Here is a 25,061-nt window from a genome sequence, read left to right as displayed (position 1 = left end):
TTACAGAGGAGCCAGGAACCAGTGGGAGGGGGCACCGTGGGCCAAGGGCACAGGATTGTGGTAGGAAGAGTCATAAAAGGGTAAGTGTGGGCAGGTTGAGTGAGGTCACAGGGGACACTCACACCCAGGAAACCATCGCCATGTTTTGAGAGTCTAGCAGGATTCCCAAGGCGTGATGGGCCACGTACTCACCAAACTAAGGGAGATGAAGCAGCTGGATAGGGACATACATAATCAAATGGAGGCCTATAACTCCAACATGGGCTCACAAAGGGGTGCTGGTAGACATCCATACCCATCTGAGTAGGGCTTTGCCAGCACCATCTACCTCTTCTGTGGTTCAACTAGATCTGGACCTCCAACTAAGTAAGTAGGCATCCACTACTGGGTAGGGGTCTGTGGGACTCAGGTATGCTGCAATTGGCGTTTTGTGTCCCTATCCATGGCCTGGTGACTAGCATTGTGACTGGTAGTGTATTGCCTAGTGCGTAGGGCTTTTCCCTGTGTGTGTGTGTGTGTGTGTGTGTGTGTGTGTGTGTGGTGTACGCCAATGGTGGTGTTGTTGCCACCAATGACCAAGTGTATCCTTTGTCTCTCCCCCACTTTTTGTTTTGTCACCCTGTGCTTATGTGCATTAGCATCATCTGGCGGGGGAGCTGAGGCACCAGCGACGGAGGGAGCTGCATCCCACAGGGCCCAGGATGCCGAATCCACCGATGGTAAGGGCACCAGTGTGATGGAGGGCGAGGGGAGCACCACGGCAGAGATAGGAGGGGACACTTCGGACATGGATTCCTCCTTCGATGGAAGCTCCCTGATGGTGGCGGACACCTTTGTGGCCACCCCAGCTACAGGTACAGCTGCCACCTCTGTACCTGCACCGCCCTCCCAGCAGCCCCGCAACATGTTTCCCGTGCCCACTTACCCAGAAGGGTTGGTATCTCCTTCGCCTCAGACTCAGCCCCAGTGAGCCCTGCTGCCCTCAGTGAGGAGGCTATTGACCTCCTGTGATCCATCTCTGTTGGAAAGTCCACCATTGTGAATGCCATCCAGGGGCTTGCACCCCAAAAGCAACAGACAAATGCATTCTTGGAGGGCATTCACACTGGCATGGCGGCCCAACAGAGATCAATCCTGGCTCTGGCCTCCTCTCTGATGACAGTCATTGTCCCTGTTTCTAGCCTGCCCCCATCAACTTCCTCTACCCAATCCCATTCTCATCAACCCCAACCTATCCCAAGCACCCAGGCAGACGAGCAGGCACCCAGGATAACACACAAGAGTGGACATGACAAACACAAGCACCACACTTCATCCCACAGGCACTCACACAAATACCATGCAGATACAGACATACCAATAGCCACTGCCTCCACTGTGGCCCCCTCCCCGTCCACCTCCATCCCAGTTTTGTCTACACTCACACCTGCATGCAGTACATCCTCATCCACTACCCCCATCACCAGCACACCTATCAACACATGCCCCTCACTGGCAGTCACCACCCCCACTTCCATACACACGTCCCCTGTGTCCTCTCCCACTGTGTCTGTGCCCCCTCCTCCCAAAGTACACAAACGTAAGCACTCAGACACCCAACAGCCATCCACCTCACAACAGCATCCAGCCCATGCAGCTGCACCTGCACCCAAACACAGCAGACAGACGACTCCCTCTACCTCTACTCCCAAACCATCTCCCTCTTCCCGTTCCAATGTCCCTAAGAAGCTTTTCCTCCCACCTTTGACCTCTTCCCTAGCCCTCCCCCATCCCTCACATCTGGCCAGGGTGGTCAGAACCCAGCCAAGCACCTCAGCCACCCAGTCCAGGGGCACAGTAGTGTCTGCCGCTACACCAGGTGGGAGAGGATCCCGGGCACCAGGCAGCCACCCTGATAGGGTGCCTGCACCAAGTGCTGTAAGGAAGGGCAAGGAGGCACCTCTAGCTGCTGCAAAGAAGTGCAAGGACGCACCCCCTGCTGCTGCAAAGAAGGGCAAGGAGGTACCTCCAGCTGCTGCAAAGAAGGGCAAGGAGATACCCCCACCTGCTGCAAAGAAGGGCAAGGAGGCACCCCCAGCTGGTAAAAGGAAGGACAAGGAGCAATCCCCTGCTGCTGCCAAAAGGAGCAAGGAGCCATCCCCAGCTGCTGGCAAGAAGGACAAGGGGCCTGCACCAGAAGGCAAAAAGTACAGGAGGCCTAGTGCTGGGACTCAGTCAGAGCTCCAACCATGGTGGTGCAAACATCCGAGGCTGCAGGAGATGGGCTGGACCCTCCTCCCACAACTGCTAGCACTGCCATCAGCACCACTGCCAGCAGCAGCAGCTCCAGTGGGCAGCCATCCGAGGCAGCAGGGGAAGGGCTGGAGCCTCCCCCCCACCACTGTTAGCAACGACACCAGTCCCACCACCAGCACCACTGCCAGCAGCAGCAGCCCCAGTGGGCAGCCGTCTAAGGCTGCAGGGGAAGTGCTGGAGCCTCCCCCCACCCTTGCTAGCACTGCCACCGGCACCAGCACCACTGCCAGCAGCAGCAGCCCCAGTGGGCAGCCGTCCGAGGCTGCAGGGGAAAGGCTGGAGCCTCCCCCACCACTGCCAGCACCATCACCAGCACCACTGCCAGCACCACTGCCAGCAGCAGCCCCAGTGGGCAGCCATCCGAGGCTACAGGGGAAGGGCTGGAGCCTCCCCCCACCACTGCCAGCACCGACACCAGCACCGCCACTGCCACCACTGAGCAGCTGTCACCGCCGGCAGACAGTGTGTAGTCCTGCGTCCCTGGGCTGCTGTGTGTATGGTGTTAGGGGTGGGGGTAGTTTCCTGTTGCGTGTGTGTGTCACTCTCTTTTTCCTCCCCCCACCCCAGTGTCCTAGGCAGCTGTACTCACTGTGGTCGTCTTCGCCGGCGTTGGTGTTCATAATGGAGCAGAAGGTAGAACAGCATAGGGAAGACATGCAACTTGGGCTCCATGGCGGCGTGGTTCTTACTTGAGTGTCCAGAGGTGAGTCGGTTCCCTTCTGTGCAGTGTTTCTGCCAGGCTTTTGATGTCGTTGGTACCGCCCCAGAAAAGGTGGCAGATTGGACTGTCTCTTAATACAGTGGGCGGAACATTGTCTTCTGCCTAGCTGTTGGTGATTACCGCTGTGGTGCCTGTTGTTTTCGCCCTGGCGGTCAGTGTGTTAATGTGGCTGTCTGTCTCAGTGGTTTCCGCCGTGGTCATAATTTCATATTTATTACCGCCGGCCTGTTGGCAGTATTACCGCTACTTTATTACCGACCTCCAGGGTTGTAATGAGGGCCTTAGTGTTTTCATTTGTGCCTATTTGAGTAACATGGCTAATGATAATGACATAGTACTAGTCAGAGGATTCATTGAGCCAACATTGACCTCTGGAACTGCTTATGCGCATCACAATAATTTGACATGCTTGCTTACACCTTTAGAGAAAAGCTTCTTAGATCATACAGATGACAGAAGAAAGGCACTGAAAGAGAAACTCGAAAAAGGCTTGAAAAGGGGATTTTCTGCAAATGATTATGATAACACTACACTAACCAAACAAGGTAAATTAGCTTTAGATGCACAACACATAGGGAACGTTGTGTATATAGGCCTAAATCTCACACTGACACTTTATTTGTGGGAATGAGTGAATGTAGACATGTGTGTTTGTTTCAGAGTAAATGGACATTTATGCTGAATGGGCAGGATCCAACGATTCCTGGGATGTATTACATCTGTGGTACAAATGCTTATTACCGTCTTCCAAAGGGATGGTATGGTACTTGCTACTTGGGAATAGTTTTCTCAAAGATATTTCAGTTAGATGACTTAATGAAATTTCCAGAGGTGACAGAATTACATCGAACTAGACAAAGGAGGGAATCTCCTTCTGGTATTGTGGGTGATATATTTGGAGCAATCATTCCTTCAGTTGGAGGTGTTCTGAATTTTATAAAGATTTGAAAGTTGTCTACTATTGTGGATAACATGCTGACACATTTTCAGGGGCAATACTCCTCATAGATACTGAATTAGCTGCAGAAAGATCTATGACGCTTCAGACCTGCCTTGCATTAGACATAATTTTTGTGAAAAATGGCAGAGTTTGCAAAATGATTAATGTTAGGCATTGCTGCTACCTGATAGTAAAGAAATTAGAAGATTACTTACTAATCTGACTAACGAAAGTAGTGATTTGAAAGAATTGAAAGAACCAGGTGTTTGGGAAAAGGTTGGAAAAGGTTTTGCTTCAGTGGGAAATTGGCTCAGCAACATTGGGAAAGGGATTCTATTAAAAATATTATAAGGGATATTAATTGTTGTAGTTTGCTTAATTGGAATATGGAGAATGTGTAAATTGTGTAAAAGAATTCAATTACAAAGGTCAAAGAATAATCATAGTAGGGAAGAAAAGAAAAGATAAAAATTGTTTAGAAGAAATCCACAAAGAGAACGAGAAACTGAAGAGTTTGAAATGTTAGAAATATAGCTAGTAAATATTGTGTGATGACATATTTAGTCATCAGAGGAGGGATTGTTAGCGCAGGACTCTTAACAAAGAAATATTAAGGAAATATTAATGTATTTGAGTGATGAATTTGCATAGAAAATGTAATAATCTAGAGAAATAATGCACACATTGAAAATGTGCCCATGGAGAGTGGTTGCCAATGTTCACGAAGTATACTTATTAATGCCTTATTAAAATGAAATATTGAGCTTATGTTTGAAAAATGTAGTAAAATATCAAATTTAGCTTTATGTTTTAAGTATTAGTCTTATTCATTAATTAAAAGCCTTAACTTAGCAGGAGTCTTGGCCTAGCTGCACAACCTCATGTCAAGCTGTATTTCTTAAACGTTTCATAAAATGTCTGTGTAGAGAGCTGAAATGTAATTTTCCTATTGTGCTGAACTAATGCATTCATAACTGAAGTATTTTAAGTGAGAACTGCTTGCTAGATGATGCAGGTCCTTCTAGGAGCAACATTGTAAATGTAACATGTACTAGACTGACTTTCCCAGGCACAGAGACAATTGAATATACTGACTAGAGTGTAAGCTGCAACAATATTGCTACCTGATGAGCAGGATGGATGAGAACACTGCAAATGAACCAATCGAACTTGTAGAAACTGCCGATTTGAATTTAAAATTTCATTGGATAAAATAGAAACGTATGATTCCTCAACCAACAGGGAATTGGGGAGTAACTTTAGGAGATCTAACTTAACGGGACTGCACTGAAGAATGAGAGCCCACTTTTGCCCGTTTTTCTGACTGAAAGGTTGTTGACTTATTAAGTGTCTTGAGACATGCTTAACTTTAATGCTAAACACTTAGCGATTTTCCTGAACTCGATGCCGAGACCTGATTCCATGCTGACTAACTGATGTCCTGATGACAAAGAATGCTGATCCATTTTTTGGATAGGTAGTATAAATTAATGATGTTTGTTTTTATTGCTTGATTTTCTTTCTAGGTACCAACTGTTTTATTTTTGTAGAGCCATAGACAGATCTTTTCTAAATTTGTGTGTCTAAATTCTTTTGCATGAAGCCCAATTTGCTAATTCTAATCTGGGGTTAGATAGAACTTCACTTACAAGAATCAAGCTTCTGAAATAATGTTTGATGCTATACTTTGCTGAATCTCAATGTATGTGATAACATTTGACCAACTGTTCATATTTTTGATTTGCACCGTTTAATAGTTCAAGCTTTGATTAGACTGCGTTTCTTTCATAGGTTCGGCCAGATTGCATTGTTCTTGCATGTCTATCATTTGAAATTGAGATTAATTTACGAGACCTTAACATTGTTAATATAAGGAAAAAAGTATTCTAACTTTTACTTAGAGGTGTGGTTATTCATGACTGAAAAGTCATGGTGTGTGACAATTACTGACTCCTATTGATTATTGATTACTAATGTTATTGATTGCTATTGATTATTGATTTGTCTATACTGGATTTATGGTGGGATCATCCTAATTGCGAGGTTCATCGACCTATAAGGGTCCCCTTGTAAGTTTACTGGCTAAGGTCAGGCACGTCAACAGCATTACTGTTTCTTTTCTCTGGAAAATTAAAGGGAAATGATACATGTAATGGTGAACGTCTATCCAGTCTAAAAGGTTCACAATTCATAAGTCATAAGTCATCTCTTAAGCATATTTGAAAAATAAAAATATCATGTGATAAGTTCTGCTCCTTCATTTTTCTGTTTCTTCATCCTCACCATAGAGGCCACACTGCAGCATCAAAGTGTTTTTTCAAGGATGCATTTATTTATTCTAGCGGGCCGTGGAAAATGTCCCTCTAGTTTCCATCCCTGGCTAAGGTTTGTTCCAGGACTTGCTCATGCATAAGTAATTCATTTAATTGCTGAAATTATATTTTTATCTTGTTGAAATGTAATTAGAAAAGTTTAATTTAAAATATCCTCAAATGTTCTGGCTTAATAGCAAGAGCCCTGTCTCATCCTCGCTTGTAATTAATATCTTTCAAGGTTGATTAAAAAAAAAATTCACGTTGATTTTTACTCAGCCATTATAGCTCTGTTTGGCTTTATATTTTCACCTCCCTGGAGATTATCAATTAAATATATTGATTTATGACCAAGTGCTTTTGTCAGACAGCTAATGGCTGCACACCCCACTTTACATAGGAATTAACATAATGCCTGAACAGAACTAAATGGGTGATTACACAATTATTCTTCCCTCAGTGTTAATTATATAGGGGGTCATTACAACATCGGTGGTAAAAGCTGCTTACCGCCGTGCAGAAGACCGCCAATACACCGCCGCGGCTGCGGAATTCCGCCACAGCTATTGTGACCCACATCTCGGAATCCGCCGAAATTCAGACACTCACACAACTCCGCCACACCAAAGGTCAGTGATAAACTTGCGAAAACAAATCCTCCACCGTCACGCCAACAGAAACTCGGCCATGCTATTCCGACCCACGAATCCACGCGGCGGTCTTTCAACCGCGGTATTCCATTGGCGGTACACACTGCTGCGCTCAAAATACACACACATCTCCAAAACACTGCCACATTCGACAATTCAAAATACACACACCTGATACACATACAAACACCACTCCCACACACCCAACACAATATAAAACACACACCCACATCACCCACAAACCCCTACGACCAAAAAATAGAGACGAAGGCTACAGAGAGAGCACAGCAATAGACAACCCCACCACACAGAGGCACACAACACCATCACCCACACAACATCCACGCACAAAACACCAAACACCACTACACATTGCCACACTCATCACCACATACACCACCCCACACATCACCTACACCACCCCATGGCACGCCAAAGACACCCCAGGTTTTCCGAGGAGGAGCTCAGGGTTATGGTGGAGGAAATCTTACGGGTAGAGCCACAGCTATTTGGCTCACAGGTGCAGCACACCTCTTTAGCTAGGAAGATGGAGCTATGGCGAAGAATCGTGGACAAGATCAACGCAGTGGGACAGCCCCCAAGAAATCGGGAGGACATCAGGAAGAGGTGGAACGACCTACGGGGGAAAGTGCGTTCCGTGGTCTCCAGGCACAATATCGCAATTCAGCAGACTGGCGACGGACCCCCACCTCCTCCCCCACAACTAACAACATGGGAGGAGCAGGTCTTGATCATTATCCATCCAGAGGGCATTGGAGGAGTCGGTGAAGGAATGGACACTGGTAAGCCAAATCTTAACTATCATATCCCCCACCCTACCTGCATACTAACACACACCCCCACCCTCACCCCCTCCCCTATCACTCAAACTCCTCACTAATGTACTAATAACACAAACCACACATCCCAACACCAAGCCCTGCATGACACAACAAAGCATGGACACCCATCACTAAAGCATGCCCACTGCACATACCCATAACAACCCCTAACCATCATCACACAAGCCCCCACACAGGAATGCTAGCACTGGGGTACACGCTCACCCACCCATTGCACACCATGACACACACAGATGTAATAATCATGCTTTTATACCCATGCAGTACCACTACCTAATGTCACAAGACAGGAGGGTCCACACATCTCCACTCCACCCACAGAAGAGGCCCACAGTGATGACAGCAGCTCTGTCCACCTGGATCTAGATGACCAGCCCGGACCATCATGAGACTCGGGACAGTCGGTTCCCCTCGCACAGGCACAGGCCAATACTGACCTTCCACCCTCTGGTAACACCAGCACCGCACCCACCGAGCGGGCCCATACCTCCGTTCCCAGGACACGTCAATCAGCTGTGTGTCCACCACTACAGGGAACCCAGGATAACCCACCACCCCAACAACAACAGGGACCTGGGGGCAGTAGCAGTGGGCACACGGTCCAGGGGACGGAGGCACAGGAACACAGGGGAACTGGGAGGGCTGCTGTGCGACAGGGGGCAGACAGGCCAAGGGAACCCACTCTCCACGAGGCCCTCTCCTCCATCATGGGAGCATACCACCACTCCCAGGAGACGATGGCGATGGTCCTGGCCAAGTTTCAGGAGACCCAGCGCATGCAGGACGAACTGTATTTGGGGTTCAGGGAGGAACTCAGAACCATCAGCTCCACCCTGGGCACCATAGTAGGGGTGCTGAAGGACATACAGAAGACCATGAGGGACACCGTGGCACTCCAATGGGCCCCTGACACTAGCCTGGACGATGAAATGCCCACCACCTCCGCCGCCGCTAGTGGACAGGACGCCCTGCCACAGGACCACCACACCAGCACCCCACCCCCTGCAGACGGAGAACCACCCCGCAAGCGGTCCCTGAGATCCAGGAACAGGACAGAGCAAGATGGCAAGACCCCCGCCCAGGAAATGAGACCACCCTGATTGTCATCCCACTGTCCCACTTTGTTACCCTGTCCAGATTGGAACTGTTCCAGCTCCACTTCCTATGCCCATCTGCGCAGTGCACCTGTGAGACTAATAGACTGGACTCTGCCATGGACATTCCTCCACTATCACCCATACCCATTTTGCCACCCCCTCCAATAATTAGCACTTCAATAAACACCCTTGAACCACAAAACATTCTGGAGTCAGTCTGTGATTATGAAAATGTGTATTATCTATGACAATGATAAAATCCGTTCGAAAATGTAATGTCAACATACCTATGTCACACATCACAAGCCCATGAAGGATGCGAGCAGATGACACACGTTGGTAACCACACCTGTGAAACCGTAATGGAAATGTACCACTCAGTTAGCATATACTGCTTCAAATTGACAGACAGGATAGAGGTAGAAGTGTGAAAGTAAATGTAATAGTTACAAATATTTGTTCTAACCTGTGTGTCACTGGAAATATTGCTGTATGACAGAGTTCCTGTTATCAATGTCTTCTACCTCTGCTTCCTCCTCATCACTGTCCACAGGCTCCACAGCTGCCACAACACCGTCATCTGGACCATCCTCCTGCAGAAAAGGCACCTGGCGTCGCAAAGCAAGATTGGGAAGCATAGAGCAGGCGATGATGATCTGGCACACCTTCTTTGGTGAGTAGAATAGGGAACAACCTGTCATATGGAGGCACCTGAACCTGGCCTTCAGGAGGCCGAAGGTGCGTTTGATCACCCTCCTAGTCCGCCCATGGGCCTCATTGTAGTGTTCCTCTGCCCTGGTCCTGGGATTCCTCACTGGGGTCAATAGCCATGACAGGTTGGGGTAACCAGAGTCCCCTAATAGCCACACCCGGTGCCTCTGGAGTTGACCCATCACATAAGGGATGCTGCTATTCCGCAGGATTAGGCGTCATGAACAGAGCCAGGGAACATAGCATTTACCTGTGAGATGTACTGGTCTGCCAAACATACCATCTTTACATTCATCGAATGATAACTCTTCCAGTTCCGGTACACCTGTTCACTCCTGTGGGGGGGACCAAAGCCACATGGGTCCCATCAATGCCACCTATGATGTTGGGGATATGTCCCAGGGAATAGAAGTCACCTTTAACTGTAGCCAAATCCTCCACCTGAGGGAAAACGATGTAGCACCTCACGTATTTCAGCAGGGCAGACAACACTCTGGACAACACGTTGGAAAACCTAGGCTGGGACATCCCTGATGCCATAGCCACTGTTGTCTGAAATTACCCACTTGCTAGGAAATGGAGTACTGACAGCACCTGCACTTGAGGGGGGATTCCTGTGGGATGGGGGATTGGTGATATCAGGTCAGGCTCCAACTGGGTACACAGTTCCAGGATTGTGGCACGGTCAAACCTGTAGGTGATGATTAAATGTCACTCCTCCATTGTCAACAGGTCCACCAGTGGTCGGTACACTGGAGGATTCCGCCATCTCCTCACATGTCCCAGCTGACGGTGCCTAGGAAGGACAACAGCGACCACAGAGTCAAGCAACTCAGAGGTATGTACCCACAGCTACACAGTACACGAAACATAATCCAAAAAGTTGTCTGTAAGTGTGTTGAGTCCAGGCCTAGGTATGTGTGACGCAGTTGTAAATGAAGCCATGTGGGCCCCTGAAATGGCGGCTGTCTGACCTCTAAATTGGGACAATTGGATGTGAGGTAACTGTGCTGGCGTTGTACACCATCTCTGTAGGCGGTCGAAGACCGCGGCGCAATGCTGCATTGGTTAACATTGGACCCTATGGGTCCCAGGAGCCAATGACGAAGTGCGCCGGCGGTAATGATACGCACCGCCGCGGACGTCACCGCCTCGGACGTGACCGCCATTTTCTAACTGTTGAATCACTCGATACCTGATCTTCGACAGGAGAGGACCTACACTGCAAGTGCTGCTGTGACCTCGGTCTGGAAGAGACAATGGCACGTGCGTCTGGGGAAAGGGCCCCTGCCTTCACTGCACAGGAGTTGGAGAAGCTCGTGCCCCCAGTACACGCTACTCTACGGTCCTCCAGACCAACAGGTGAGTACATAGGGTGCAAGTTGTATGGCTTATGCCTGGGTGGAGAGGGCTGGATGTAAGTAGGAAGGGGGCAGAGTTCTGCGAGCATGAAGGAGTGTGAATGCATGCGCCACATGGCAAGGGCAGGGATGTGGGCCATTCACTTCGACAGTGCAGTTGGTAATGACTTCTCTTCTTCCCCTGTACATGTCATGTAGGTCAGCGCCCACCAGAAGAAGGATATTTGGCGTGCCATTGCCAAGGAAGTCCGGACCCTGGGGGTCCACCAGAGATGGAGCACCCACTGCCGTAAAAGATGGGAGGACATTCGCCGCTGGAGCAAGAATACGGTGGAGGCTCAGCTAGGGATGGCCTCCCAACGTGGGAGGGGTGCCCGTTGCACCATGACCCCCCTGATGTTCCGGATCCTGGCGGTGGCCTACCCTGAGTTGGATGGGCGCTTGAGGGCATCACAGCAGACACAAGGGGGTGAGTACACTCACATTCTGATGACTTTGCGCGCAGTGGAGGGCTCTGGGAGGGGGAGGAGGGCTGTGTGTTTCCCTAGGCCAGGGCGAGTTCCGTAGGCTAGGCCCCTCCAGAATGCAGGCCATGTGCCACTCCACCCTACCTCTGTAGAGTGCCAAGTACAGGTATACATGCCCCTGTGTCCTCTATGTGGACAGATGACACTCATAGCCATGTAGGCCATATCCCAGGAACTACATCTGTAGAGGCCAAGAGCACGGCGTAGTGCAGGGGGTTGCTGTGTCTGTATTGTCCGCCAACGGTAGCGGTAAGCCATGCACTCAACCTGTCTTTCTTCTGTTTCCCCACCCCTTTTTGTGCTCTCCCTGTTCTTTTGTGCATCAGCATCATCAGGCGGAGGTACAGTGGCACCGGAGCATGAGGGAGCTGCATCCCACATGGCCATGGAGGGCGACACCACGGTCTCCGAATGCACCAGTGGGATGGAGGGCGAGGGGAGCTTCACGTCGGTCAACGGATCAGCAACCAGCGACATGGACTCGTCCTCCAATGGGAGCTCCCTTGTGGTGGTGGCACCATCTGTGCCCCCCACTTCTACAGGTACAGCCGCCACCCCCCCACCAGCACCGCCCTCCCAGCAGCCCCTCAGCCTTCGCTCCGTGCCCGCTCACCCAGGAGGGTGGGCATCACCTTCGCCCCAGGCACCTCAGCCCCTGCCCCTGTCACCCCTGCTGCCCTCAGTGAGGAGGCCATTGAACTCCTCAGGTCACTCATTGTTGGGCAGTCTACCATTGTGAATGCCATCCAGGGTGTAGAAAGGGAGTTGCAACACAGTAATGCATTCCTGGAGGGCATTCATTCTGGTCAGGCTGCCCTTCATCGAACCCAGCAATCTCCGGCCTCAGCACTGATGGCAGGCATTATCCCTGTGTCTAGCCTCCCCCCTCCAACTTCCTCCACCCAGACCCAATCCCCTGTACCCGAGCCTATCTCAAGCACACCATCAGACCAGCATGCACACACCTCAACACACAAAAGTGGCTCTGGCAAACATAGGCACCACACATCCCACAGGCACTCACACAAGCATCACCCACATACAGACACAGCAACATCCACTGCCTCCACTGTGTCCCCCTCGTCGTCGTCTTCCTTCGCCCTCCCAGTGTCGTCTACACTCTCACCTGCATGCACTACATCTACAGCCACTAGGACTCGCACCGGAACACCCAGCACCACGACCCGCTCACCTGCACTCACCACCCCCACTACCATTTACATGTCCCCTGTGTCCTCTCCCAGTGTGTCTGTGACGCCCCCTCCCAAAGTACACAAACGCGGGCACCCACACACCCAACATCCATCCACCTCACGACAGCCTCCAGAACATGCACCTGCACCCAAATCATCTAAAGTTACACCTCCTACAACCACGTCCTCTTTCTCCACTCCAAGACCCCCTCCAGCTACCCGTCCCAGTGTTCGTCAGAAACTTTTCCTGAGCAACCTTAACCTCTTTCCCACCACCCCCCCTCCAATTCATAGGTCCTGTCCTAGCACCTCAGCCAAAAAAAGTCCAGTTCCAGTGGTGCGTGTTAGAGGTATATGGAGTGCACCGGGCACCAGGGCAGCCAGTGTGACACGTAGCCAAAGCATTGCCAGTCCACCCCCTGTAAAGCACCAGAAGTTGGACAGTACCCGACGGGAGAAGGTGAAGACTCCTGCCAGCAAAGCCGCTCACAAGGGTCCCGGGGGGGGTTGCCGAGTCAGCTGTGACTCCTCCCAAGGTGGTGAAGGGGCAGAAGAAGTCTCCAAAGTCTGGTAAGAGCAGCACGGCGGAGAAGGCCGACCATCCTCCCCGCTGGCCAGGATGCCACCACCAGCCCCATCGTCACTGGTCCGGAGACCACCGCCAGAGTCAGTGCCCAGGAGGGCAGCACTATCGTCACTGGTCCGGAGACCACCACCAGAGTCAGTGCCCAGGAGGGCTGCACTATCGTCACTGGTCCGGAGACCACCGCCAGAGTCAGTGCCCAGGAGGGCAGCACTATCGTCACTTGTCCGGGGACCACCGCCAGAGTCAGTGCCCAAGAGGGCAGCACTATTGTCACTGGTCCGGAGACCAGCGCCAGAGTCAGTGCCCAGGAGGGTTGCACTATCGTCACTGGTCCGGAGACCACCGCCAGAGTCAGTGCCCAGGAGGGCAGCAAAATCATCACTGGTCCGGAGACCACCGCCAGAGTCAGTGCCCAGGAGGGCCCCGGCAACCACAGCCCCGCTGGGCACTGAGGGACAGTCATGCCACACACCGCTGAACAGGTCAGAAACTGCAAAGTCAAGCACCGCTGAACAGGGCGAAGACCGCCATGGCAAAGCACCTCTGAACAGGGCAAAGACCGCCATGGTAAGCACCGCTGAACAGGTCAGAAACTGCAAAGTCAAGCACCGCTGAACAGGGTGAAGACCCCCATGGCAAAGCACTGCTGAACAGGGCAAAGACCGCCATGGCAAGCACCGCTGAACAGGTCAGAAACTGCAAAGTCAAGCACCGCTGAACATGGCGAAGACCACCATGGCAAAGCACCGCTGAACAGGGCAAAGACCGCCATGGCAAGCACCGCTGAACAGGTCAGAAACTGCAAACTCAAGCACCGCTGAACAGGACAAAGACCGCCATGGCAGGCACCGCTGAACAGGTCAGAAACTGCAAAGTCAAGCACCGCTGAACAGGGCGAAGACCGCCATGGCAAAGCACAGCTGAACAGGTCAGAAACTGCAAAGTCAAGCACCACTGAACAGGTCAATGACCGCCATGGTAAGCACCGCTGAACAGGTCAGAAACTGCAAAGTCAAGCACTGCTGAACAGGGCAGAGACCGCCAACTCAAGCATCGTTAGCCCATGTGCAGCTGGGACAGTGACGGGACGGGGACCGTCACAGGGAGCCTGATGCACTCTGGGCACCAGTCCCCCTCCAGAACCAGTGGAGAACTGTATCCACTACCTGAATCCTTCACAGGATGAAGCACTCTGGGCTCCAGTCCCCCTCCAGAACCAGTGGAGACTATTATCCACTTGAGAGACTGTGGCTTTGCACTCCCCAGGATGGCACAGTGGGCAAGCCACCCGTTGTTATCAAGTTGAGAGACTGTGGCTTTGCACTCCCCAGGATGGTACAGTGGGCAACCCATCCACTGTAGAGACTTGAGAGACTGTGGCTTTGCACTCCCCAGGATACATCAATGGGCATGGAGCCCCGTCGTGGATCTGGCGTGGTGCTGTCATCCGGCTGAGGTGCCCCCACTTCCCTTCCCCCTGAGGTGCCTGTTGTATTTCTATCTGATGCCGCTGTAGTGTTCTCTCCGTTTGTGGACAGGTATCTAGTGTGGGCCTCGTCCATGCATTGTGGGCCCAGTGGTCCACAGACATTGAAATGTGCATACCTGCACTACTAATCGTGATGTATATATTTGGAATGTGTATATATTTCTGTATATATAAGCTTACTGTATTTGGATACATTACAATGGTTCGAATAATTTGGTTTTGTCTTTGCATTCTTCCAGGGGGTTGGGGGTTGTTACTGTGATGTTTGGAAATGCATTGGTGTGTGTGTTGTAGTGTGCAAGGGTCGGGTTGAGGGTGGGGGTGTTGCGTGTGTGTGTCCCTGACTTTTGCCTCCTCCCTCCCCTATGTCGTAGGTGCAGTCCTCACCGTTGTCTTCGGCGCCGCCGTTGCTGGTGTTCGTAGAGGAGCAGGAAGACAAACGCAGGGAGTATTTGGAGTTCCGGCTCCATGGTGGCCTCCTTCCTCGAGAGTGTGTTAAGGTGAGCGTTTACCCATTGCAAAAGCTGTTTCCGCCGTGTTTTTATCCACGGTGAATCCGCCCCGGAAAAGGTGGCGGATTGGTGGGTTGTAATAGTGTGGGCGGTACTTTGTCTTCCGCCTGTCTGTTGGCGGTGACCGCCGCGCTACTTGTCTGTACTGCCGTGGCGGTCGGAGTGTTAAAGTGGCTGTCAATGTTGGCGGTTTCCGCCACGGTCATAATTCCCTTTTTTTTTCCGCCGGCCTGTTTGCAGTATTACTGCAGCTTTAACACCGTCCCCCAGGGTTGTAATGACCACCTTAGTCTTTAAATTGTTTAATTGGACAGAGCTGTTCAATGGTTGTTTCAAATCAGCTCTTTTGGAACATAAACTAGTCCACCACAAACATAAAAGAATTTGAATTGCAAATAACTTGTAACGAATAATGGGTGAGATGTACTAAGGCATCCTAGGGTTACACGCCTGTGATTCGCAAAATGACATGGCTTGTGACAACCACAGTATGGCTTTTTAACATACTAAACCCATTTGAAATGTGTTAATATGTAAGAGAGTCACAAAATAGGGTTTAGAAAAGTATAACAAATTGCTATTTGGAAGGGGTGAGTTTATGACATCCCATCCAAATAACAGCTCATCATGATATTTGCTGGACTTGACTCTTTTTACAGGGTCATCTTCAAACATTCCATTCAACCTCATTTTTTCTGAACCACTGTTTTTTGGCTTTTTGGTGTCTGCACACTTCACCACAGTTAACTAGTGGTAAAATGATTGTGCTCTCTTCTTTCAACAATGCAAATTGACCCTGTTTACAGAGAAAAAGAGTTTTTGACCTACCTATATCTTTGGCACCGCTTGACGAATCTTCCAAAAAAGTGCCTTCTAGGGTCATGTTGTGCATGGAATGTTTTGGGATGACCTGTTCCGTCACAAGGGGCCAAGAAAAAGGTGGGTGTCAAAAAACTGTGTGTTTCTAATGTTAATTTCCAATGAGTATTTCAACACGCCTGCAGCCCGAATCGCTGGACGGAATTACACCAAATTTGGCAGAAAGATAGCTTTTCATCCAGAGATCACACTTTGTGCTATTTAGTGTAAATCCCTTCAGAAGTTTTAAGGTGTTAGGGAAAAAAGAAATTTGTATATCTAGGGGCGCAAATCCCACTCAGATCCTCCTGAGATCCTTTGTGAATCCAGGGGAAAAGCAAGGCCCTGACTGGCTGGCTACAACGTGGCAGGAAATTTCCAGCTGCCATTTTGTTTCTCGCATTGGCTGTGGGTAGGAAAAAAAGCAGTGTAGAAACATATAATGGGTCAACATATAGGTATACTAACACAATGGGACAGATGGTGGGGTCCCTTAGGAACCCCTCATGTGCAAGCAATTGCCCTTTTTTGTCCAATCCATGGATCCTGGGATCATCTTAGGATATTCTTCAGACCCAAGGTGAAGCTCAAGGCCCTGACTGGATGGGCCTTGAGCTTCATTGGCTTATGGGACAGAAAAGTTGCAGCCACCATTTAACTTCTCTCCTCAGCTGGGAGGTGGAAAACATAGGTTATAGGGGGTTGGCTGTAATGCCTGGCCACAGGTCAGACCCGGATACCAGCTACAACGGAACACGACCAAAGGCCATGCATGGCAATGGTTAGATTAACGTAAAGTAATTGAAGTAATTTAAATCAATTATGGTGACAAAAACCATAGAAACTCACTGAAAAAAACAAAGGTTTCAGAGATGTTATAGTTAGGAACTATTATTTAAAAAAATAGCAATTCACTTATAAAAACAAAGGTTACAGGGACATTTTAGCTAGGTTCGGAATGTACTCACACAAACCGTAGAAATTCAGCAGTTAGAGTTATTTCAGTAACCATAACTCGTGCCCTATGGTAACTATAACTCGTGCCTTTGCCATGCACTGCTAATTCCCCAATATATTGCATCATTCATAACATCATCTATTATGTCATTAATACTTTCACTGAAATATTTGCAATAAAAGTATTGGTGAGAAAACTATGCATGGTGGGGCCACAAGATATAGTTACCTTAGGTCAAGAGTTATAGTTTCATATATACATATATATATATATATATATATATATATATATATATATATACGCCCATTCAGACACTCTCACACCCAATCTCACACCCAGACACTCTCACACCCACTCTGGCACCCAGCCACACTCTCTCACACCTACTCCCACATCCAGTCAGTAATTCTCATACCCTCTCTCACACCCTGAAACTCCCTCTCACACCCAGACTCTCTCACATCCACTCTCACACCCAGACTCTCCCTCTCACACCCTGATGGACCCTCTTGCACCCACTGTGATACCCAGACACTCCCTCCCACACCCACTCTCACATCCAGACTCACCCTCTCACAACTACTCCTATACCCAAACACACCCTCTCACATCCACAGAGACACTCTCACATCCAGACAGTCGCACAAACTGCTTCACATTCAGACAAACACTCTCACACCCACTCTCACAACCAGACATTCTCACACCTAGTCTCACACCTAGACAGACACTTTCACACCAACTCTCACACCCAGACAGACACTCTCAAACCCACTCTTACATCCAAACACACTCTCTCACACCCACAGCAAGAGATAAACTCTCACAACCACTCTCACACCCAGATGCATACTCTCATACCCACTCTCACATCCATAGACACATTCTCAAAGCTACTCTGACATCAGACATACATTCTCACTCCCAGACAAACACTCTCACACTCACTCTTACACCCATACAGACACAGACACTGTCACACTGTCATGACCACACAAACTTGCCAAGTCAAATCAAAGAAGTGCATGAGAAAAGCAAAGAGATATCCTCAGTGGAGACAGCAAAGCCCAAACTGGAAGAAGGTTTGCAGAGTAATCTTGCGCTTATTTCAAAGGAAGAATCAAGAAGAGAAGATCCAAGATGGCCGCTGTGAGTCCTGAAGGTTAGTTACAGTTCTAGTCTTGCAATCGGTTGGTTGCTAGGTTACGAGCTCTCCAGCTGGAAGCCTTGCACTTCAACTGAGGTCTGACAGGAATCAGCTGTGTGGAGAGAGAGCGCGCTTCAGAACAGAAACTCCTGTGAGGTAAAATTACATTTGAAGATTATATTACAGAAAACAGATAAATATTGTCAAGGTTTATTCAAAGAGTTTGATAGTAGACCGTTCCCGTGGAAGTCGGCAAGGCTACAGAGTTAATGTATGAATTAACCTTATGTTTACAAGGTTCTTGTTTAAGATATAAATGTCAAAGAAAAAACGAACTTTAAAAGAGCAAGTATCTACAAATGTCAAGGTTATAAACAAAGGATAAGTTTAAAGGAGAAACGAACTGTTAACAAATAAGCATTTACAAATTCAATGGTAATAAACCAAAATAGAGTTTAAAAGAGAAACTAACTTAAATAAACAAGCATTTACAACTACAAGTTATCGACAGATGTCGAAGTAAGGAAGGAGAAACTAACTGTAATAAACAAGCATTTACAAATACAAGTTATCAACAAATGTCAAAGTAAGAAAGGAGAAACGAACTTAAATAAACAAGCATTTACAAATACAAGTATTGACAGAAGTCACAATAAGACAGGAGAAATTAAATAACATCAGCTGATTTGAAGAACGCATTATCACCAACTATATATATATATATAGCAACATAAAACCAATCTCTAACAAAGGTTGAGAAGTTCTTCCAGAATCAGTAATAAGCATTTTTTTAAGGAGAGCTATCATTTATAGAGAGAAGCAAGGCTACAGAGAACTCAGGGTGAGTGAAGAAATAATAGAATTATAGAGAATTAAGTGTTGAGAGTAGAAAGTAAAAAACTGATGTTGTTTGTCCCAAATAATTGCGACTGTGACTCTTGCAGGTGCTGTATCCAATCTTAGATGTGAAGAGGCAGACTGAGTACTGGCGTTCATCATCTCTGTGGCAGTCTCTCTACCATCCCATTCCCCTTTCCCCCTCCGGGGTACACAGCACGAAGGATTAATATTTGTTGTGAGTAGCTCGGGTCGGGACTGAGGAGTTATCTTCTGCTTCTGAGGAAATCGAATTGAAGTATCCTGACAGATTGAAGTGCCATCACCCCAATTTTAGGGAAAAAACAGATTTCCTCCTGAGCAGAATGGCAGAAGGAATTGATATAAAAGCATTAGCCACCGTTTTGGAAGGGTTACAGAAACAATTAAATAACACCATAGAAGAAACAGTCCAAATAAAACAGCGAATAAATGAGTTAGGGAACACCGCTAAATCAAATGAATCTGTGTTTTCACAAATCCCTAGCCCTTCACAGTCTGCAGGTATATCCACTCAAGTAATTCATGCGGTTTCCCCTATCATTCCTTTGGCTCAACCCGAGCGCTTCGGTGGGGATCCAAATAAGGCGCAGATTTTTCTGACCCAATGCTCATTGCATTTTTTATGTAGACCAGTCATTTTTTCCGAAGACCAGTCCAAAGTGGCATTTATATTGTCTTATCTGACAGGAGATGCGGCCGCATGGTCCATGCCAATAATTTCCAGAAATGATCCTGTTTTATATAATTTCCAAAATTTCAAGGAAGAGTTCTTAAGAATATTTGATCAGCGAACTGCAGCTCAAGCCACTGACAATGAACTACTGGAAATCAGGCAAGGTAATAAAGATCTAGTAGCCTATCTGGCTCATTTCAATAAACTCATTGTAGAGACTGCCTGGCCGGAGTCAAAAAGAGCCGCCATATTTTATCGTGGACTGAGAGATGAATTGAAAGATGCCTTAGCACAAGTTCCAAATAGACCCACCGAAATTTCGGAGTTAATTGATCTTGTGTTACAGATTGACCACTGGTTAACTGAACGAAGAGCAGAAAAGAGAAGAGAGTATCGACCATTTCCCCTGAGAATTGATCGTGTAAGAAATGATCATACGAGAGCCGGAGAAGGGATAGCGATAGAAGAACCAATGCAAATTGGTTCCATCCGAGGTCCTTTATCTAAGGAAGAAAAAGAGAAAAGAAGAGTGAATCAACTATGTTTATATTGCGGTGCATCTGGGCATTTTGTTAAAAACTGTCCCAAGAAACCCAAAGCTCTTCAGTCGGGAAAAGGCCAGCTTCATCAGTAGAGGGAGTTGCCCTGATGAAAGCAGAACCCAAGACAACTCCTTTAGATCAACGAGTGGCGAATACCTTACAAACCGCAGCGCCACATTTGGTACAAACAGTATCAGTTAAGACCCTTGAGAAGGAAATTCAAGGGATCTCAGTTATGATAGACTCTGGAGCTACGGGCAACTTCTGTGATATTAAATACGCTCGTAAAATGGGTATTCGATTTATCAAGAAATCTACTTTGGAAGTAGTAAGAGCTGTGGATGGAACCAATCTTTCTTCAGGACCCATTTCCCATGATACCGAACCAATTCAGATGCAAGGTTTTGGTGGCCATCAGGAGCAGATAATCTTTAATTTGATAGATGCTCCACAATTTCAACTCATTTTGGGTCTGCCCTGGCTTACAGAACATAATCCACAAATTGATTGGAGCAAAAGAACGATCAAGATGAATTCCTCTTACTGCAAAGAGAATTGCTTTCATGATGGAGTGGAAGTGTCCACCAAGTCTCAAGCGGCCTGTTTATCATCACACTCTTCAATGATCTGTGCACTAAAGACAGCAGAAATCCCAAAAGAATATGAGGATATAGTCGCCGTTTTTGATGAAAAGGAGGCTGAGAAATTTCCACCACATCGACCCTACGACTGCAAAATTGAACTGGAGCCAGGTGCGATATTGCCATGTAGCACAATATACGCATTGACCGAAGCAGAGAATCAACATTTAAAGGAGTATTTGGATCAATATCTTGCTAATGGTTTTATTCGTCCTTCTGAATCTCCAGTGTCATCCCCACTATTTTTCATACCAAAGAAGGATGGGAGTCTTCGATCTTGCATTGATTATCGAGCCCTCAATCAGGTTACCATCAAGAATCGATACCCACTGCCTTTAGTGTCAGTTTTATTAGATCAAGTAAAGAATGCTAGAATCTACACCAAATTGGACCTGCGAGGAGCATATCATTTGATTCGAGTGGCTTCAGGGGATGAATGGAAAACCGCTTTTCGGACTCGATACGGATTATTTGAATATCAAGTGATGCCTTATGGGTTATGCAATGCTCCCGCTGCCTTCCAGCATTTTGTTAATGATATATTACAAGAATTCCTCGACCGGATTGCAGTGGTTTATATAGATGACACTTTAATCTTTTCCGACAATCTACAGGAGCACATTTCCCATGTTCGATCCATCCTCACAAGGTTGCAAGAAAACCATCTCTATGTAAAATTGGAGAAGTGTGCATTTCATGTGGAACAAGTTGAGTTCTTAGGATTCATTTTGTCACCAGAAGGAGTTAGTATGGTTCCTGCCAAGATAAAGACAGTGCAACATTGGCCTTCTCCTTGCAATGTCAAAGAGATCCAGAGTTTCTTGGGGTTCGCAAATTTTTATCGAAGATTCATATCCAATTTTTCTCAAACAGTTACACCCATTACTCGATTGTTGAAGAAAGGAGTGAAGTTTGAGTGGACAAAAGAAGCTGAAAATGCTTTTAATTTTTTGAAGAATTCCTTCGTCTCAGCTCCAATCTTGCTCCACCCCAATCCAGATGAGCCATATTATGTGGAGGCAGATGCTTCAGATGTTGCCATAGGAGGTATCCTTTCCCAGCGTCATAAAGATACAGGTCAATTACATCCAGTGGCCTATTTCTCTCGAAAATTAACACCACCAGAGATAAATTATTCAATTGCGGATAAGGAGCTATTGGCAGTCAAAGAAACTTTTCGTGAGTGGAGGCATTACATTTTGGGAGCTAAGCATAAAGTGACCGTTTACACGGACCACCGAAATTTACAGTTTTTAAAATCAGCTCAAACTCTAACAGCTAGACAACTGCATTGGTCCCTATATTTTGCAGACTTTGATTTTGTTATCACTTTCAGACCAGGAAAAGTAAATGGGAAGGCAGATGCTCTATTTCGAATTGATACCGGTGCAGTTAAAGAGCCTCCAGAAAAAGAATTGATTATTCCATAAGAGAAGTTCATATCTGCCATATTGTATGAAAATGTAACCAAAGAAATTCAAGAAAACTTAACATTCGAAGGAATGCTGAAGTGGTCCAAAGAAGGCCAAGGAAGAGAAATCAAAAAAGGTTTGCCATACTTTAAAGGTGCACTGTATATTCCGACTGTGGAGCTGCAAGAAAAAATTCTTCAGGCTTATCATGACGATCAATTGGCTGGACACAAAGGAATTCAAAAGACTCAAAATCTAATACAACGAGAATTTTGGTGGCCAAAAATGAAAACTCAGATAAGACAATATGTGTCAACTTGTGACAAATGTCAAAGCGGGAAATCAAATAGAACAGCTTCACAAGGTTTGTTAAGACCTTTGCCCACTGCACCCCATGCCTGGCATACTGTTATTATGGATCTTATAGTGGACCTCCCTAGTAGCCAAGGTTTTAACACTATCCTAGTTTTTGTAGACACTTTCACTAAAATGGCGCATTTCATTCCTTTGAAAGAAATCCCTCGAGCCCCACAGGTTGCACAGTTGTTTACACAACACATAGTATGTGCCCATGGTATCCCAAAAATTCTAGTTTCAGACAGGGGGTCCCAATTTGTTTCTCGCTTTTGGAAGGCCTTTAGTAAAAGATTAGGAATTGATTCTCGTTACTCTACCAGTTACCATCCTGAAACCGATGGGCAAACAGAGAGAGTGAATCAAGAGTTAGAACAGTATTTAAGACTCAATTTATTCGATAAAGAGAAGGAATGGCCCGAGTTGATGTGGGCAGCTGAATTTGTTTACAATAATGCTGTTCATTCCACCACTGGGTTCACCCCCTTTTATCTGAACCATGGTAGACATCCTAATGTAATGTTGGGTAAAGAAGATGATTCAGTGCCTGCAGTAGAAGAGATGGTGAGGGATTTGCAGACCACGTTAGTTAGGGCTAGAAAAAACATCATTCAAGCAAAAGACTCATATAAGACTCAGGCTGATAGAAAAAGAAGAGAGAGCCCCATTTATTCGAAAAGAGACAAAGGCCCTCATTCTGACCCTGGCGGTCGGCGGAGAGACGGCGGTCGGACCGCGAACAGACCGGCGGTATTAAAAATGGCATTCTGACCGCGGCGGTCCCCGCCGCGACCGACCGCTACTTCTCCACTCCGACCGCCACGGCGGTCATGACCGCGGGGCTGGAGTTTGCGCACTCCGGCCCGGCGGTCGTCCCAAGACCGCCAAGGGTATTATGACCCTGCCTACCGCCGCGGTTTCTTGCGGGCGGGAACCGCCGTGCGAACCATGGCGGTAAGCACTATCGGGGCCAGGGAATTCCTTCCCTGGCACTGATAGGGGTCTCCCCCACCCCCCACTACCCACCCGAGTCCTCCCCCCACACCCTCCACCCCCCTGCCACCCCCCAGAGGTGGTACGAACCCCCTCCCCACCCCCACCCCGACATGCACATACATGTACCCCGACATGCACACACCCCCAACATGCACATATACACACCCCCTACACACACATACACAACGGGGACACATACCCGCACACATACATGCCGACATGCGCACCTGCCGAACAGCACACATTACCCATAGACACAGCAGCACCCCCCGCCCGCATACACGCACTCACACACCCCCTCTACACACTCACACGCACACCCCCATGCACGCCCACATCACACAACACCCCCCCACCCCCTCCCCTCACGGACGATCAACTTACCTTGTGCGTTGGTCCTCCGGGAGGCGACGGGAGCCATAGGGACGTGACCGCCAACAGAAGACCGCCAACAGAAGACCGCCACACAGAAATGTGGGTCGTAATTCTGTGGGCGGTGTTCTGCTGGCGTGGCGGTGGAGGTTGACCAGTCTCCACTTTCCCGCCGACCGCCAGTGTGGCTGCTGGCGGTTTTCCGGCGGAACGCTCCCAGCGGTCAGAATGCGCACAGCGGCACACCGCCGCGGTCGGCGGTCTTCACCGCGGCGGTAACTCAGCGGTCTTGCGAAAAGACCGCCAAGGTCAGAATGAGGGCCAAAGTTTGGTTATCCACTCGTCATTTACGTCTCAAAGGAAATCGCAAATTTCAGCCGCGATTTATAGGCCCATTCAAAGTTGACAAGATGATCAATCCAGTGGCAGTTAAATTGCAGTTGCCAGCTCATCTAAAGATACATCCTGTTTTCCATGTCTCCTTGTTAAAGAACAGTCCTCCAAATTTACGTCAAAACTCCCCTCCAATTCCTATCCAGATTAGCTCTGCAGAAGAGTATGAGGTCAATCAAATCTTAGATTCCAAAATCCGTAATGGCCAGCTTTATTATCTAATTGATTGGAAAGGTTATGGTCCAGAGGAACGATCCTGGGAGCCGCACGAGTATGTACATGCTTCAAGAATAGTGAGAAACTTTCATAGAACCTACCCAAGCAAACCTAAATTGGAGAACTGTTCCTTGAGGGGGAGTACTGTCATGACCACACAAACTTGCCAAGTCAAATCAAAGAAGTGCATGAGAAAAGCAAAGAGATATCCTCAGTGGAGACAGCAAAGCCCAAACTGGAAGAAGGTTTACAGAGTAATCTTGCGCTTATTTCAAAGGAGGAATCAAGAAGAGAAGATCCAAGATGGCCGCTGTGAGTCCTGAAGGTTAGTTACAGTTCTAGTCTTGCAATCGGTTGGTTGCT

This window comes from Pleurodeles waltl, chromosome 2_2 (assembly GCF_031143425.1).
Source record: "Pleurodeles waltl isolate 20211129_DDA chromosome 2_2, aPleWal1.hap1.20221129, whole genome shotgun sequence".
Lineage (NCBI taxonomy): Eukaryota > Metazoa > Chordata > Amphibia > Caudata > Salamandridae > Pleurodeles > Pleurodeles waltl.
Note: the sequence above shows the minus strand (reverse complement) of the source record.